The following is a 16,399-nucleotide window of genomic DNA, read 5'->3' as shown; positions in this document are numbered from 1 at the left end:
TTTTCAACAAAACCAAGGATGTAGCCCATCGCTCCCTTTTTCCCAAAACTGTAATCATGAAAAATCCATAGGTTTACCCGTTAGATCCCCCCAAATGAGTAGTCAAAACACACACAGGGCCGCGAACCACAGTTTTGTCGAGTACGATTTCAAAAATAACCGATATAAACACAATTCCCCTTACCTTTCCCCCAAATGACAAATCCCAAAATCTAAGGCCCCTAAACAGTGAATCGAGTTCCAAAACCTACAACCAAAAGTACAGAATATGCTCACGACTCCGTTCTCTACAAACTACTGGAACAGAAATGAAAACCGAGCCTTACCTCAATTTTATGCCAAAACATAAAAATCTCCGAAACGAGTTTCCAATTCACAGATATTGTAGAGAATCCTTCATTGATCCTTGTGGTAACTTCAGATCATCGAATCAGACAATAAACGACAAAGAAATCTAGAGAGAGGAAGTGTATGGAAAGTTTTTAGAGATATAGAAAGAGGATATTTAGATTTCTTAGCTGATAAGTAATAGAAATTGATATTTATAGCCCTTGACTCGGTCACCCTCGTCGACGAAATGGTCTCCTCGTCGACGAGGTCATATAGAAAGCTCGTCGACGAAACGGTGACCTTGTCGATGAGTTTGAGATTACCGATTTCCCAATATCTATCGGCTTCTCCTCGTTGACGAGCCTCTGAACTTTGTTGACGAGAAATACAAGGCCTTCGTCGACGAGATTTGGCTTTATCGACGAAGCCTGCTCAAATTCTAATTTTACGCCTCTCTTAATTTTTTAAACCCATATATCATGGTTCGTGCTCTTACATATATGATGAATAACAAAGCTTTTAGAATCTATAATAAAATAACACTCACCATTATAGAGTCAATTCATGTAACATTTGATGAAGTAAATCCATTTACACAAAAATTGATATTGAAGAAGTTAAAACTGATACTACACAAAAACTAGAAGACTTAGAAATCATAGAAGTGAAAGAAGAGAAAAATGAAGAAACTCAAAATAATGATTCACTAAAAAATTTGAATTACCTAAAGAATGAAAATTTGTAAGAAATCATCCATTAGATCAAATAATAGGAGAACCATTATGAGGAGTATCAACTAGATCATCATTGAAAAACCTTTGTAATCATTATGTTTTTTTGTCCCAAGAAGAACCTAAGAACATTGAAGAAGCATTAAGTGATGATTCATGGATAATAGCAATGCAAGAAGAATTAAATTAGTTTGAAAGAAATAGAGTATGGAAATTAGTTACTAGACCCAATGATCATTCAATAATTGGAACTAGATGGGTATTTAGAAATAAAAAGGATGAAAATAGTACTGTAGTAAGAAATAAGTCAAGACTCGTAGTTCAAGGATATAACCAAGAAGAAGGAATATACTACGATGAGACCTTTGCTCCTGTATCAAGAATGGAAGCCATAAGAATGTTATTAGCCTATGCATCTCACAAAAAATTTAAACTTTATCAAATGGATGTAAATAGTGCATTTTTAAATGGATTTATAAATGAAAAGTCTATGTAGCACAACCTCCTGGTTTTGAGGATATAAATAACCCTAATCTTGTATTTAAATTAACAAAAACATTATATGGGTTAAAACAAGGTCGCAGAGCTTGGTATGAGAGGTTAAGTAGATTCCTACTAGAAAATGGTTTTTCAAGAGGTAAGGCGGACAACACCTTATTCATAAAATCTAAGAACAAAGATATGCTTCTTATACAAATTTATGTTGATGATATCATATTTGGTGCTAGAAATGATGATTTATGTAAGGAATTTGTAAAATGTATGCAAAAAAAATTTGAAACGAGTATGATGGGAGAATTAAATTATTTCTTAGGATTACAAATCAAGCAAGCTAAAAATGGTACCTTCATAAATCATCAAAATATATAAGAGACATTATAAAGAAATTTGACATGGAAAGTAGTAAGCCTATAGGAACACCAATGAGTACTTCCATAAGTCTTGATAAAGATGAAAAAGGAAAACCAGTTGACATGAAATACTATCGAGGTATGATAGGTAGTTTACTATATACTTGACAGCTGGTAGACCTGATATAATGTTTAGTGTTTGCATGTGCACCCGATTTCAAAGAGCTCCTAAGGAATCTCACCAGATAGCAGTAAAAAGAATCTTAAGATTTTTAATAGACACTATTGAGTTAGGACTATGGTATCCTAAAAGCACTAGATTTGAAATGATTAGTTACTCAAATGCTGAATTATGCGGGATGTAAAATTGATAGAAAAAGTACAAGTGGAACTTGTCATTTTCTAGGACGATCTCTTGTGTCTTGGTTTTCCAAGAAACAAAATTCCATAACCTTATCCACTGCTGAAGTTGAGTATGTTGCAGCAGGTAGCTATTGTGCTCAAACACTCTATATGAAACAATAATTAAAAGACTTTAATTTAGAGTACTCAGCTATACCCATTAAGTGTGATAATATAAGTGTTATAAATATTTCTAAAAATTCAATATCACATTCAAGAACAAAGCATATGGATATTAGACACCATTTCTTAAGAGATCAGGTTAAAAAAAAAAGGATATAATTCTTGAATTTGTGAATACAAATGATCAATGGGTAGACATCTTTACAAAAATACTTTCAGAGGATTGATTTATCTCTATTAGATATCAATGAGGATTTTTACATATTATAGAAGTCATTTAAAGAAGAAAACGGGATTTCTACATGTCAGGCGACTGACCATGTGATGATAGGTGACTAACTCGCTACTACCTGACTCTTCGATTGTCAGGCGATTGACAAGCGGTGGGTCGTATGCTTATATACGAAAAACCCTCATTTTTGAAACCCTCAGCCGCCTAACTCTGCTTCCTCACTCATCTAACAGTCACTCTCTTCAATTTCCAGCATCTCCCTTCTCATATTCATTCGATTCTCACTTTAAGCACACATTCCTAAATCATCTTCGTTCAAAAACCTAGAATTTTCATCATGCCATGTATGAAGACCATGGGGAACAAAGCCTCATCCTCACCTATTGAAGATGATGAAGTTGACAAATGGCTGACCTCTTTCCATGCCAAGCAACTATATAGGAATCACCTTCGCTCCACGGATCCTATTTTCGGTAAAGTTATTGACACATCCTTCTTTAGAACCGATTTTCCTGAAATATTGCACATGTTTGAAAGATTATGATGGAAGAAGTTTATCACATATAAAGCCACTAAATATTACCCAACTTTGATCAAAATATTTTACACAAATTTGGTCAAAAAAGATTTGGAACTAGCCACCGAGGTCATGGGGCATTCAATTACTCTCATCCCACAGTCCTTAGCTAAATTTCTCCATATTAAGCATGGTGATTTTGAATTTCCTCAAACTGAAAAATCTTTGATAATGGCTAAAGACTTCACTCCAGAAGAGTTTTTGCCATTGGTTATGAAGGAAGAACCTATTTACTTTGGTAATCCCCCACTTTACAAACAACTAAAACTCCAAGCCTTGGTTCTTCAAAAACTGATCACCTACAATATTTTACCACGTGCTAGATCTCATGACCATGTTACCTTTCAGGATTGTTTTGTAATGTGGTGTACTCTCAAAGGGAAAGTTAGATTTGCCAAGCCTCATTTTTAGGTGGTTGATTACGAAGGAAGAAGCTCGTCATATTGTTCTTTCGTATTGTGGGATTCAAAATTTAATATTTGTGTTAAAATTTTCAGTTTTCTATTTTTGTACTTTGGTTTGTCACTCCAAATGTTTTTGACACTTTGTATATCTCTAGATGGCTATGAATATCTTTTTTGTGGTACATTTACCTTTGCTATGTTACTTTTATTTTTAATTGATGTCAAAAGGGGGAGAAAGTTTGAGCGAAAATGAGAGCAAAATAGTAAAACTGATCTACAATGCAGACTATATAAAACTGCTCCAAGCCTTATATCACGAAAGCCACTTGTTTAGTTGTTGGCCTAACTGGGCTTTTCAATCTTATTTTGATGATAACAAAATGAAGGATGCTTTAACATGTTGTGTCGAGTGATTTGATTTAGGTAAAAGGGCACTCATGGTTGGTAAGCTAAAATTCAATGTCAATCTAGTGGAAGCTCCTCAGAATATTGAGGTCAATGAAGAATAAATGAAGAGGTTAAAGGCCAAACAATTCTTAAAGTCAAAAGTGAATCTTGAGAGGCTAAAGGAGGTTGAAGAACTTAGTGTTTTAGGAAAACCATGATTAGAAGAATTGTTATAAGTACTTCAAAGCCGCATACTATCTAGATACATGTGAAGCTCTTATAAATCAAAACAAACTAAGAAACATTTTTTTTGAAAGACCTTAAAATATGTCTTTAATTAAAAGGTCTTAAAGGAAGAAAGTTTTCAAAGTAAAAAAGGAAAATATTGAGAGTCAGGTGACTGCCACAATTTAAAAGAAATAATTTAGGAGGCAATAGGATTCCAGGCGATTGCCTAAGCACTGGCAGACGCCTGGGTGGTCAAGTTAGACGACTGCCAACCTTCTGGGTTTTCAAAATTGTTTTTTGGAAAAATTTTGAATTTCAAAATTAAATTCAATAATTTAATTAAATTGGGAAATTGTTTTTTGGAAAAATTTTGAATTTCAAAATTAATTCAATAATTTAATTAAATGAGGAAATTGCTCTTCGGAAAAATTTTGAATTTCAAAATTAATTCAGTAATTTAATTAAATGAGGAAATTATTTCTTGGAAAAATAAAATTAATTCAATAATTAAATGCTACCTAATTAAATGAGGAAATTGTTCTTTGGAAAAATCTATAAATACCTCCTTTGGGCAATGAAAAAGAAAAAAAAATAGACAAGCAAGATAAGCCTAAGAGATCAAATAGTCAATACGTTGAAATTCTCCTTAAGTTCCTTTGCTCACATCATTTTGCTAGAGAAAGACTCTACATTTTTTGGTTGATTCAAAAATCAAAAGCTTGGTTCCGAGTTGCACTCAATTCTTTTAAAGGAACCATCAGTGACTTCTAAAACTTTAGAGCTTCTCATGTTCTATTTAGTTTTGGTGTTTTGAAGTACAATTTAGAACTCAATTTGTAACTTGCTCTTAATTTTGAGAGTATTTTTTTGTACGCAAATCTACTTCTATCTTCTTGTACTTTAAATGATTCAAAGGTTTGTTGGATCGTTGGAGCAAGCACAGGTCGGTGCTTGGAGAGGTTTCTCTTCCTGAAAAGGAGGGTAAATTGTGTAAGGTTATTCCTTGGGTGGTTGACCTAAGGTGAGGACGTAGGTTGGGTATAAGCTGAACCTCGTAAAAGTGGTGGTGTCACTCTCTTATCCTTACTCTCTTTTAATTTCAGCAATGATATACCCTGCATGGATGTTTAATACTTTTAATTATAAAACAAACACATAATAGAAATTAAGTAAAGCCAAAAACTAATTTGTTCTTGGGCTTGCGAAAACCGAAAGGGAGTATGTTCGTTAATCGATCTTTTGCGGAAACCGAAAGGAAGTACGTTGATTGGTTAACAGCCAAAAACTTATTAGCTGAAGGTTTAATTAAGTTATGATATTGAAAAAGTGTTTGAATGTCGTTGTAATATTCAAATTCCAAAGAGAACAACAGGAGTTGTATATTCATGTACAGGGACTCTAAAGATTCAAATTGATTTTTGTTGGGTGGTTGTTGTGTTTGAATAGTAAGTTAATTGATTGTGGATTAATTATAAAATAGGAATTTTTGTGGATTGCCTCATTAACAAAAATACAAGTAATCCTTAAAAGATTTTGAAAAGGGACAAAAGTTCTACAAAAGAATCAAAGAAATTTTAAATAACCCAATTCACCCCCCCCTCTTGGGACTACACCTTTGGTTTCAATAGTCTTCAACAAAACTAACAATGGACAATTCACTTAGTTGCCTATTGAAACACCTCATCGCAATCATGGGGAACCTTTGACATATCCTGGACATCACAACCTGTCCTTGGGTACTGTACGATAGACATTCCATATTGATTCTTTATAAAACCCCCTTGAGACAGCAAACAAAGTCTTCCTGCGGTTTCATCCATAAAGCCACCCTTAGATAACGCCAATCTCCTTATAGCCCTGTCCAAAAAATCACCATGAGATAACTCTAATCTCCATATAGTTCTGTCTATTTGAATCAGCAAACCAAGACTCATCTTGGTTGTACCCAACACATTCATGTCAAAATCTTTCAACAAAGTTTTTAACTAATTAGTCTCAGTCAAAGCCTTTCCAACCAATAACATGTTATTCACACATAACAGATACATCACTCAATAGTAATCCTTCTAGTAGAACTTAATACCGCCAATTAGTGCTTCAATCGGGCTTTTGGAATCCTATCGAACTCTTCCAAACTGGAAGCCTCACTAAATCACACACCTAAGTAGCTGTCTCATAGTACACACGAGCCTATCGTGATTCTGTTGGTCTATCAAGCTGAAAACTCCCTACAATACGAACTATGTCATCTCTGCCCTAAGTCTGTTGCTCCACCCACATCACATGCCCATTCATATCGTGATACTATTGACCGGAGATAGAACTCCTCGCACTCTTGCCCTGAGTCCCTAACTTCACCTGAATAACATGATTGCTGCTACTACAATTTTTTGGCATTTGTTTCTCTTCCATTACCTGAGTACACTGCCTCATGGCTCTATCACCAAAATCCATGTCTTCGATCACCCCTTTGGTTGCCATAAGATTACCCATCTTGCACCCACCTGTCTAATACCCCAAAAAAGTGTATTGTGAGAATATCACATCAAGCCTAGATCCTCCATCACTAGAATAGTGCACTAGTGGACATCCAATCACAACCGAGTAGTCTATTGCAAAACCTGTCCACAATTTACCTGCAACTTTCCCATCTAGCAATACCTTTGGAGATCGGTTACACGAGAAACGCGTCAAACTTACTGTCTTCACCAAGAAGTACCCTACAAGCCTTACATATAACCTGCCCTGCTCCCAAAACTTCTTGAACGAAACCAGCGTACTCAATCCTAATGTTTGACTTGAGAATCTCTTTACCGGTTTGGTTCTCCACCTCTGCCACCACATGAAGTACACCAAGGCCCTTTGTGATAAATCCACGAAATACATATGTCTATGCCCTGATGCTATCATCATTGGTTCCTAAAAATTTGAATACATGTAGTCAACCATATGCTTTAATCGCATATGACACAAGATATCCGATTCAGATTCAATGGTTGCAACTCCGCCTACAATCGTAACATCCTGTAGTGCATAAATATTTCCCGCTACTTTATCTCCTTTCATCACTATTGGTATAACAAGGGTTATGAATTATTTTGATGATAACAAATCAAGTAGACTTAACATGTTTGGTTAAATGATGATTTTTCAAGAAACTCAAGTATCAAGATCAAGTGACACAAGTGACAAATATCAAAGTGCTTGACAAAGTCTGTTAGAAGCTTGAACTTAATGACATAAGGTCTTAGGAAGTTATAGATGAAGCTTAAAGCCAAGCTCAATATGAAGAATGGAAGCCATACAAGAGACTTAGTGATTAGAAGAGTCATAGTATTTAAGAAGTCTCACGTAAGTACTTCAAACATTTCAATATGAATGCATGAAACATTTAGGTTTCATTATTGACTTAGAGACCAAATTTTGAAAACCCCAAAAAATATTTTCAAAAGTCTCAAAGCAATACAACATGTATAAAAGTTTTTTGGAAACAAAAATGTAAAAGCATATGTTGTTGGACGATCAGGCGACTAACTTGTTCTAGTCAGGCGACTGACCTTTTTATGTTGAAACAAGATAGAAAACTGTATAGGCCCAGTCAACTGACCCTATAAGTCCAAGCATCTTACCCCATTATGACTTTGAAATTTTTCTGGATTTTTAAAAGATTAGGTGACTGACCTCGATAGTTCAGTCGACTGACCTTCGTAAAATTCAAATTTAAATAGCGAAGAAAAGTTTCCAAAATATATTGCCTGACCCCCAAACTTTATAAAAACTTGGCAAACACTCCAAGTAACTTGGGGAATATGAAAATTAAACTTTTTCCATCTATAAATACATGTTATATCAAAGAATTAAAGACACTGTTGGCCTAATAAGGCTTTTGAATCTTATTTTGATGATAACAAATCCAAGGAAATTAACATGTTTTGATGAAGTGATGATGTTTCATAAATCAAACATTAGAGGCAAGAATCAAGAGTGTATTGATAGCCTACATTCCAAACAAGAGATCAAAAGAAAGCTTAACAGATCAAGTTTGTCAAATCTTATGAAAGCTTAAAGATTTCTGAAGCTCAAAATCAAGATGGACTCAAAGCAAGATATACATGAAAACTTCACATAGAAAGTTTAAGTCTTAAGGAAAGTATTATGAAAGTACTTCAATTTAAAATCAAGATGGATGCTTTAAAGCTCTTTAGGAATGATTACAGACTTTGAGACCTATTTTTAAGACCCTGGGAAACATATTTTTCAAATTTCAAATCAAAGATTCTAAGATTAAAAGCTAAAAGAGTTTTCCAAAAAAATAATCTTAAAAATTGTTAAAATGCATGCTCAGGCGATTGACTAAGTTTTGTCAGGTAATTGAAAAATTATATAGTTTTCAAGAAAGGCAAACATAACTATGACAGGCACTCAACAAAACACTCTCAGGCGACAAATAGAACATTGTCTGGTGACTGACAGAGCATTGACTTTTGAAATACGCTGAGTTTTTAACATGACAGACAACTGACACTTTTGGTCAGGTGACTGACTTTCGTAAATTTTCAACTAAAGCGGCATTGAAAAGTCTTCAAAAATGTTTGCTTGGGCTCCAAACTTTGTAAATACTTAGGAAATACTCTAAGTAAACTTGGGCAACAAGGAATTACTTTTAGAGCTCTATAAATACATGCAATACCAAAGGATTTTTACAACTTCAACTACAAGCAAACAAGCAATCAAAGTCTCTAATTGTCAAAGCTTTCTTGTTCACTCACTATTGCTGAAGTTATACTGAATTCCTATTGATATAATCTATTAGGCCTTGTGTTCTTACCAAGCTTCTTTCAATCTAAAGGAGAACCCGGTGATTAATTTCTTGAGCTTCAAATTCATTCTTTATTGATATTTAAATTTGAAGTATATTAGTGCTCTAACTTGTACTAATTAGCTCTATTATAAGAGTGTTTTTATACACAAGAATTTTTTTCTTGTTTCTTGTTGTTTTTTATGGTTCAGGTTGTTGAATCATTGCACTGATCGTGGGGTATCACTTGGAAAGGAAGACTCTATCTTATTGAAGGAGTGTTGTAAAGGTTTGCTTCGCCCGTAAAGGACTAGCATAGTGGAATCCTTAGGTGTGTTGCCTACTGTGAGGACGTAGGCGGGTATAGCCGAACCTCGTAAAAAATCAGTGTCATTCTGTTCCCTACTCTCTTTAAATTCCAGCACTTATAAATTGTGTGGTTATGTACTTAATTTGCTAAATATTAATTTGCCTTTGGGAATTTCGAAAACCATAATGGAGTACGTTGATTGATCAATATATTGCAGAAACCACAAGGGAGCATGTTGATTGATTAATAGCAAATCTCACTAATATATTGGTTGGTTATATATTTGAATTTAAGATACCCAATTGATACCAATATTTGAACTTTATAAGTTTGGTTGGAATTTCTATTTTATTTCATATTACAATATCAAGTTTACTTCATTAATTGATTGAGTGATTGTGAAGTTGATTGTTGATATTACAAATTAACTCACATTGAAAAAGGGGTTAATACTTAACTAAAAGAACTTGTATAATAAGAATTTAAAAAGAAAGTTTTAAAATGCCAATTCACCCCTCTTGGGAGTACACCGTAGCTTTTTAAGCACCAATACAGACAATCAGCATTCAAGCATAATACTTTCTACTCTTCAAAAACCATCTTGCTAAAACCCTTGTTAATGTTTCTATTGAGAATTAGCGGATCAAAGTCTACGGTTCTTTGCTTTTCTACTGAGTTTCTCAATCTAAGAAAGAACCCTAGTGATTAATTCTTGAGTTTCGCCTTTCTATATCGATTGTGATTAAAGTGATATTCACTTGTACTAATCTGCTCTTGTTGAGAGATTTTTTTTGTACACAAGAATTGTCCTTGTTTCTCTTGTTTTTTTTGACAGTTCAGGATTGTTGAATTGTTGGACTACCGAGCATGGGGTATCACTTGGAGAGGGAGGCTCTATCCTATTTGAAGGAGTGGGTAAACATTCCACCTAGTTAAGGGAGTGGTATAGTGAAATCGTTGGGTGGTTTAATTAAGGCGAGGACGTAGGTGAGTATAGCCGAACCTTGTAAAATCTCGGTGTCTTTCTCTTCCCAAAATCTCTTTAATTTTCTGCATATATAAATTGCGTGGGTGTTTACTTAATTGCTGGAAATTAAATAGTTATTAGGAATTGTAGAAACCTTGATTAAAAAAAGTACGTTGAATGCGGAAATCTTGATTAAAGGGAGTACGTTGATAAATATCAAAGCTCATTAACATACTTAAACTCAAGTAACTTGTTTGATATCAAAATTTGAATTTTGGAAGCTTGTTGAAATTTTCCATCTTATTGTGAAATCAAGTTTACCTTATTCATTGAATTGATATATTGAAAAAGTGAATTCTAAATATTTAAGTTTTGATCTTTATTATCATTCATTAATAAATACTAAATCTTGGATTGAGTGTTAGCCATTGCAAATCAATTATACTTGTGTGATTGTTGAATATAAGAGAGTTTGAAAAGAATTAATAAAAAGATTTATAAAGAAAATTTTAAAAACCCAATTCACCCATCTCTTGGGAGTACACCTTACTTTTCAATTGGTATCAAAGTGTTAGGTTGTAGTAAATTTTTAAGCTACAAGCTACATAAAGATCCCTATGGCACACCTAGGAGTATCTCCCTTTGCTGAGGGTCAATCCTCATCTAGACCACCTATTTTCTGCGGTGTAAACCACACCTTTTGGAAACAAAGAATGAGAATTTATTTACAAACTATGGATTGGAAAGTTGTCACACATGGTGACCTTATCCCCACTAAAATCATAGATGGTAAAGAAATACCTAAAGAAGAAAAAGAGATGACCGATAATGACCATAAGATGTTTCAAGTAAATTCAAATGCTATGAATGCATTATATTATGCTCTTGATGTAAATGAATTCAATAGGATTATGGCATGTAAATCAATAAAGAAATCTGCGGAAACTTGAAGTAACCTATCAAGGTACTATTGATGTAAGAGATAATAGAATCGATATGCTCACTAGTAAGTATGAAGCTTTTAGGATGAATCCTGATGAAACCATTACTAGTATGTACACTAGGTTCACTGACTCACTCAAAAAATGAGCAACTCGAAAGCTATCCCAAGTATAAGAGTTACTTCGTGTAATATTTAGCCCAAGGGCTAGATCGTCTCCTCAGGGAATGTGTTTTAATCTCAAATGTTACATTCGTCCAATCGAAAATAAAAATGTACTGAACTCAGTTCAGATTCAGGGGTTTTCAAGATTGTTGAGACTTAAATGAAAACACAAATTAAAGTCCTAAAACTAGCATGCACGGAATTAAATAACTATAATGGAAACCCTAGGCTACTCTAGGAAAAACCAGAGCACATTAACTAAAAGTGGAAACTTTAAACATGGAATTAAAAATACGCAATGGAAACTTAATCGGATTTAACACACACACACTAAAAATTGGATCTTTAACCAAAGCAATAACTCAAACCACAATCACAATTTAAACACGAAACAAACAAAAATTTAACCCATAAACGATAACAAAAATAATAATAATAAAAACATGAGAAATCAAGACAGACTTAATTAAAAAGACTGAATTAAAACTCCCACTAATTAGATAAACAAATAAATAATTTTAACAAGAATTAAACACTTGACAATGTCCCAACTTAAAAAGAAATTTCAAATAACATTAAAAAAACTAAACTTTATTCAGTATTTAAAGACTAAACAAAAATAAATAAAAGTGAGAGAGAGAGAGAGAGAGAGAGAGAGAGAGAGAGAGAGAGAGAGAGAGAGAACAAGAAAGAAAAAAGAAAATAGAGAGATATAGAGAGAGAATGCAGAGAGCCATGGCAGAGTGGTCTGGCCGTGGAAGCTGGTTGCTGGCTGGAGTTGCAGAGAAGTCTGGTGGCTCGTGGCTGTTCGAGAGCTAGGCTGCTTGTGCTGCTGTTTGTGGCTGCGGCTGGGATGGAGATTGGAGCAGAGGGAGTTGCGGAAGAGGAAACTTGTTTGGATGTAGTAGCTGGAAGACCTTCGACGGGGGCTGCTGTGTGTGGAGAGGCGGAGGAGAACCAGAGAGAAAACAGAGAGGGGAACCCAAGAAAAACTGAGAGAAAGAAAGAAAGAGAAGCTAAAAAAATATATGGCAAAGAGATAGGTAAAGGGAGAGATACAAGAAGAAGAAGAAGAAGAAGAAGAAGAAGAAGATGGAGATAAATGAAGAAGAGAAGAGGAGAGCCCGGCTGGGGGCAGCGCCCAACTACCAAAAAAGAAGAAGAAAGAAGGATTTAAAGGAGGGGAAAAAGAAACCCTATGACCCGCATTGGAGAGAGCTGACTCGGATAACCCAATTGGATCCGACTCGGCTTGCATGGCTGGGTGACATCACATATCCTTATATATATATATATATATATATATTTCATTTTTTTCGTTCTCTGTTCATCACCAAATTTGACCCTTCTGGAGCCGGTTTCTCGCAAAACTCAAAACACAAAAGTTGTAGATAATCCTTTCCTCTTTTTTCCAGAAATTGGAATAGTCTTGAAATACGAACAAGTGTCGGTTTTGGTTTCGAGAATTGTCCTGTGATAAAAAATTACCAAGAATTCATAAATTGTGCAATAAAATTCAAGAATAATAAATTCTATACTTTGTTAAAATATTAGACATAATTGGACATTTAATTAAAAATATACGCTATAAAGGCCGGATTAAAGTGCCCAATTACGCAATTTTGACGCATAATCATTCACCCATATTATAAACTCCCTCAATGCCTTAGGAAAGAATTACTCAACTTATGAAATGATCCAGAAAATCCTTAGAGGGCTTCCACCAATTTGGGAACCTAAGGCAGCTGCAATAACAAAGGGAAGAAACTTGAAAAAATACTTCCCTAAATGAATTGATAGGATTGCTCCTCACTTAAGAGATGGTGATGAATGAAAGAAATTGTGAATTACGATGTTATCCAAGAGGGGGGGGGGGAGGGTAGTGAATTGGGTATTTAAAAAAAATTAAGTCCTTCAAGTTCTAATTTTGAAAACATTCAATTACAAACTGGCAAGGTACTTACAACTAGCTCAATTTTTTTACTATTAATCAAGTTAATGTGTGTTCTTGTCCATCAATTAATTTTGTCCAATTACTTTGTCGACCTACTATATATTTAAAACATTCACAATATTCACATAAATAAGTTTATACGGAAATTAAATAGAGTTAAGGGTCAGGGAGATGCAAACTCAATTTTTAAGAGGTTCAGCCTACCCCAGCCCACGTCCTCGCCTTCAGCAACCTACTCAAGGATTCCACTAAAAACTCACTCCTATAACTAGGACAGAGCTTCCCTTATAATATGCTACTTACTAGAGGCGTAGCTTCCTCCTCAACCCCAGTTCACAACTCGAACCATGAATACAATATAAAAATTACAATTTCTTCAAAACTCAAAATATTTCTTACCAAGCGAGTGAGTACAATAGAATTCTTAGTACATAATCATATGATAAAACATGAAGCTCAATCTGTATGTTATGATAAGATCGTTATATGAATAATGAGTTGCTTCACAGATTTATCCTTTAATCAATTTCTCCCAAAATAATTTCTTAAAAATAAATGCTTTGGAGATCTTAGGGTTTGATATCAGATCACTTTATGCAAGAATAGAAAATAAGATCCTTTTAAAAATAATCTTGAATAATACACAGATCTAAGTTCTTGCTATCAAATAATTTATAAAATTAAATCTTTGACTATTGCAAAGATTTAAACAATATTTTTCAAGAAAATATGCCTCAAGAATATGTATTTAAAAGCTCTTAGAATTTGTAATCAAATAGTTTTTGCAATAACCAAATAGCAAATCTTTGAATGAAGATATAGATTTGATTATCTCAAAGATTTTAGTTTTAGAAAACTTTTCTCAAGTATTTTATTCAATCAATGAATATAAATTACATAGCAATGATTTTTGCTCCCAAGGAAAATATTAAATATAATGAATGTGGGAAACAAGAAAATAGGATTTGAATGCTCAAAATACTCAAACCTAAATACCAACGATGATTGCAAAATATGTGCGTAAATGCCTTTGGATCAATGTAACAAATGCCCAAATTGGATGTGAATGCTTTTAGAGTTCAGGCAAAAGTTAAGCTATATGTTCAAGGCTCTCAGAATGTAGGTAAAAGGTTTAGCCTCATGTTCAAGGCACTCAGAATATAGGCAAAAAGTTATGCTCTAGGGTTTAGAGATTAGGTTTACAAATATTCTTGGTAGTTGACCAAATCATGGATGTTGGATCCTTTAGAAATAAAAAATTTCGTCTGTATCCGTGCTGAGACGCCATTCTGTTCCGCAACATTTTCCAATAAGAGCACACATTCGTTGACGAGTGTACAACACCTTGTTGCCCTAACTGGGCTTTTCAATCTTGTTTTGATGATAACAAAATGAAGGATATTTTAACATTTGTTGTTGAGTGATTTTATTTTAGGTCTAAGTATAAGGACACTCACGGTTAATCATGGAAGCAAGTTGAAGACCAATGTCAATCAAGTGAAAGCTTAAAGGCCAAGAAGATCTTGAAGTCAAAAGTGAACCTCAAGAGGCTGCAATACTTAGGGATTAAGGAGATCATGGTTAGAACGATATTTGTAAGTACTTCAAGTTATCACTATTTAGTAATGTGAAGCTCCTTAAGATACAAAGACTTAGAGACTAAACAAACACTTAAACAAACTTTTGAACATGTTTTTAAAAAGTCATAATTAAGTTTTTCAAGTAAACTAGATTTTAAAGAAATCAGAAATAGAAAATATTTGAAAAGAGGGGACTGCCCAGCGGACTGACTAGTGACCCAGTCGAGTGAGTCAGCCGACTGACTCTACGGAGAATTTTTGAATTTCAAACTTGCAGGAATTTTTTCAAAAATTAATTCTATAGTTTAATAATTTTTTAAAAAGTTACCTAAATGGAAGATTTTCAAAATTAATTCTATAATTTAATATTTTTTGAAAAGTTACCTAAATGCTTCATGTTAAATAAGGAAACTTTTCCTTAAAAAGGTCTATACATACCTTCCTTGCTAAATAAAGAATACATTCAAGCAGTACATGATTTCTATGCTAAAACTCTCCTAAAGCTCATTCTTGATCACACCTTTGCTGGGGGAAAATTCTACAAATTTGTTGGATTAAAAAGGGGTTCTGATTCTGAGTTGCATGTAAAATTCTTATATCAATATGAAAGAAACTTTGGTGACTTCTAAACCTTGAGCTTCACATTTTCTATTTAGTTTGGTTTTGAAGTACGATATGAGATTTAACTTGTACAACTTGCTCTGTATTTGAGAGTGTTTTTGTATGCAGATCCATATCTTTCTACTTAATCTTTGACGGTTCAAGGCATTGTTGAATTGTTGGACCAAGCATAGGTTGTTGCTTGGAGAGGTTTCTCTTCCTGAAAAATATAAACGGCGTGGATGTTGTAATTCTTTCAATTATAAAAACAACACATATTGGAAATTAAATAAACCAAGCCTAATTTGTTCTTGGGCTTGCGGAAACTGAAAGAGAGTACGTAGGTTAATCAATTTTTTTGCGGAAACCGCTAGGGAGTACGTTGATTGGTTAACAACCTAAAACCTATTAGCTGAAAATACATTTAAATTTTGATTTTGAAAAAGGGGTTGGATGTTATTTTAATTTTCAGTTCAAAGGCCAACTACAGGACTTGCACATTCATAAACAGGGTTGCTGAATATTGCAAAGCTAATATTAATTACTTATATGGTGTTTGTTTGGCTTGAATAGTTATTCAATTGGTTGTGTATGTTGTGGTTGCAGATTGAATAGTTGAAGTAAGTGTTTGTGTGGATTTCCTAATCAACAAGAATATAAGAAGTCTTTAAAAGATTGTAAAAAATCAAGAACTTATAAAAAGGCTCTCAGGAATTTTAAATAACCTAATTCACCCCTCCTCTTGGGGCTACACCTTAGGTTTCAATTAGTATCAGAGAGTGGTTATAGAAAAACCTAACAAGTAGCTATATAAAGATCT

Source organism: Malania oleifera, chromosome 8, assembly GCF_029873635.1.
Source record: "Malania oleifera isolate guangnan ecotype guangnan chromosome 8, ASM2987363v1, whole genome shotgun sequence".
In the NCBI taxonomy this organism is placed as follows: domain Eukaryota; kingdom Viridiplantae; phylum Streptophyta; class Magnoliopsida; order Santalales; family Ximeniaceae; genus Malania; species Malania oleifera.
This window is presented reverse-complemented; position numbering follows the sequence as displayed.